Source organism: Biomphalaria glabrata, chromosome 1 (assembly GCF_947242115.1).
Source record: "Biomphalaria glabrata chromosome 1, xgBioGlab47.1, whole genome shotgun sequence".
Classification (NCBI taxonomy): Eukaryota; Metazoa; Mollusca; class Gastropoda; family Planorbidae; genus Biomphalaria; species Biomphalaria glabrata.
The window spans coordinates 48,867,977-48,870,765 of NC_074711.1; positions in this window are offsets into that span (position 1 = coordinate 48,867,977).

Here is a 2,789-nt window from a genome sequence, read left to right on the forward strand (position 1 = left end):
TCTAGAAGGCCAGTAGGGACCCTATTTAAAGAGCAGAGGTGTCGCAGTCAAGACGGTTCAGAAAGCGGGTTCACGACAGGAGTTCAGAACACGGTCGACTACAGCACAGTTCAACGGTGTGGTTCTGTACGGAGCATTACGACGGTTCAGTGCGGAGTACTGTCAAGTACAGTTGAGACGAACGGCGTCTTGATCTTGGTCTGTGATCGAGTCCGACACAACGAGCCCAAGTGTGTGAAGTCAGTCCCGAACTGTTGAACCCAGTGCAAGCCCGGAACGAGACGGAGAGGCCAGTGCAAGACTTGATACGGCGGAACGGTGTTATCGGAGAGATATTTGTTATCGCAGAGCTATTTGTACTGTTCTACGTGCTGCCAATTGTACAGTATTGGCTGTTATTTATGGACATTAAACCTTTACGTTATTTTGGAGCCCTGACTTGTCAAGTTCTTTAAGTTGGTGGTATATGGTGCAGTTTGCAGAGAGCCTGGATAGCGAGATTCGTAACACTGGTGTCAGAAGTGGGATCGGATAGGAACGGATCTACTATGGCTCGTCTGAAACTGCTGTACGAACTCGAATTGAAAGAACTGAAGCGAGAGCTACGTGATCGAGGGCTGAAGACGAGTGGAAACAAAGAAACCTTACAAGCACGCCTCCGGGAAGACATAATGGAAGAAGAGGAAGATCCAGACACGTATCTTTTTCAAGTAGAACCAGATATGGAGGAACTCTTGAGCTCAATGCTAGGAAACATCAATTCCAAGATAGATGCCATGGACACCAAGGTAGATGCCAAGATAGATGTCATTGTCTCGGGAATCAAAACCAAGTTAGTGGCTTTGAACCAACGCATACCTGCTGTGGAGGAGAGAATCACCAATACTGATGTTTGTCCAGATGATAAAACCAGTGAGAGGAGCCTTGGTGGTAATCATGAGAACACAGTGAAACCTGACGAAGCCGTTGAGAGACATATGCAAGTCGAGAGATACCAGCCAGGTCCAGACCTAACAGACGTTGGTCCAGCTGCCAAGACTGGAGATGAAAGTCCTGATGGTGGTGAAGAGAATCCAAGGAAGCTTGACGTTGAAGTTGATGGACATTCGCACAATGAAAGTCATCGACCAGGTCTGAAACCAATAGGCGATTGTCCCGATACTGAGACGAGAGAGAGAGGTCCTGATGGTGGTGACGAAAGCCGAATGGAGCCTGAAGCCGAAGACGAGGGACCTTTGCACGAGGAGTGTTACCAACCTGCCCCACAAGCATGCCCTCCAGACAAGGCTGAAGATGATGACCTGTCCCACAATTCCCTGTCCTGTGGATTTGAAGCCTGTCCCAGTCCTTCTTCGCAAAGCCCTATGAAGCCACCTCTTTGGTCAACAATCTTGGTAATCCCTGCCCTTACATCCTATACCTCTCCATGTGTCAAGTGGCTGTCCTCAGTACCGACCGACAAGAGAGCGATGCAACCACAACGTCACTGCAACAAGAGGACGATCAACTGGAGGAAAAGAAGAAGGCGGCGTTTGCGTAGTCCAACGTGCATTGTGATTCTACCAAGAAATAACTGCAGCCACATGAAGACCAACTGGCGGAGAAGAAGAAGGCTACTTTTGTTGAGTGCAACATGGATGACGATGCGACAACGACATCGATGCAAAAAGATGAAGGCTAACTGGAGGAGAAGAAGAAAACGTTTTCTGAATTCAACGTGGATGGCGATGCACGCAAGACGTCCATGCAACCAGGTGAAGGCCAATTGGAGGAGAAGAAGGAAGCGACCATTGCTGACTGCAACATGGATGGCTCCATCAAGCTCAAGAGGCAAGCCAACTGCCACTGATCGACCCCCGCCTGCAGCGATGAAACTTTACAGACAATGTCATGATGTTGATTCTGTCCGGGACGGACAGATCTAAGGAGGGGGCAGTGTTATAAACCTGGTGGTGGCACAGATGGGGGTAGTGGTGTGAGTGTAGTCAGCCGACGCTAAATCGCCCCAGGCCAGCGCTAGACGAGCGGTCAACCGTGACAAGTTACGACGATCGGCCGAGACGAGTTAACAACATGAAGGTTCGAGTAGGATCGGCGTCGTGAACAGAGCTCAGGAGCGTCCCAGAATGGTCGAGCGACGTTCTGTCCGGTTCTAGAAAGCCAGTAGGAACCCTATTTAAAGAGCGGAGGTGTCGCAGTCAAGATGGTTCAGAAAGCGGGTTCACGACAGGAGTTCAGAACACGGTCGACTACAGCACAGTTCAACGGTGTGGTTCTGTACGGAGCATTACGACGGTTCAGTGCGGAGTACTGTCAAGTACAGTTGAGACGAACGGCGTCTTGATCTTGGTCTGTGATCGAGTCCGACACAACGAGCCCAAGTGTGTGAAGTCAGTCCCGAACTGTTGAACCCAGTGCAAGCCCGGAACGAGACGGAGAGGCCAGTGCAAGACTTGATACGGCGGAACGGTGTTATCGGAGAGATATTTGTTATCGCAGAGCTATTTGTACTGTTCTACGTGCTGCCAATTGTACAGTATTGGCTGTTATTTATGGACATTAAACCTTTACGTTATTTTGGAGCCCTGACTTGTCAAGTTCTTTAAGTTGGTGGTGTATGGTGCAGTTTGCAGAGAGCCTGGATAGTGAGATTCGTAACAATATATATGTATATATAGAGACTATATAAATATAAATCTATATAATTGCTCCTTTTGTCTCGACGAAAGGCAATGGATGCGCCCAGATGAGTCACTGGTTTTGGTTTAATCTTGAGACGGGGCAGAATC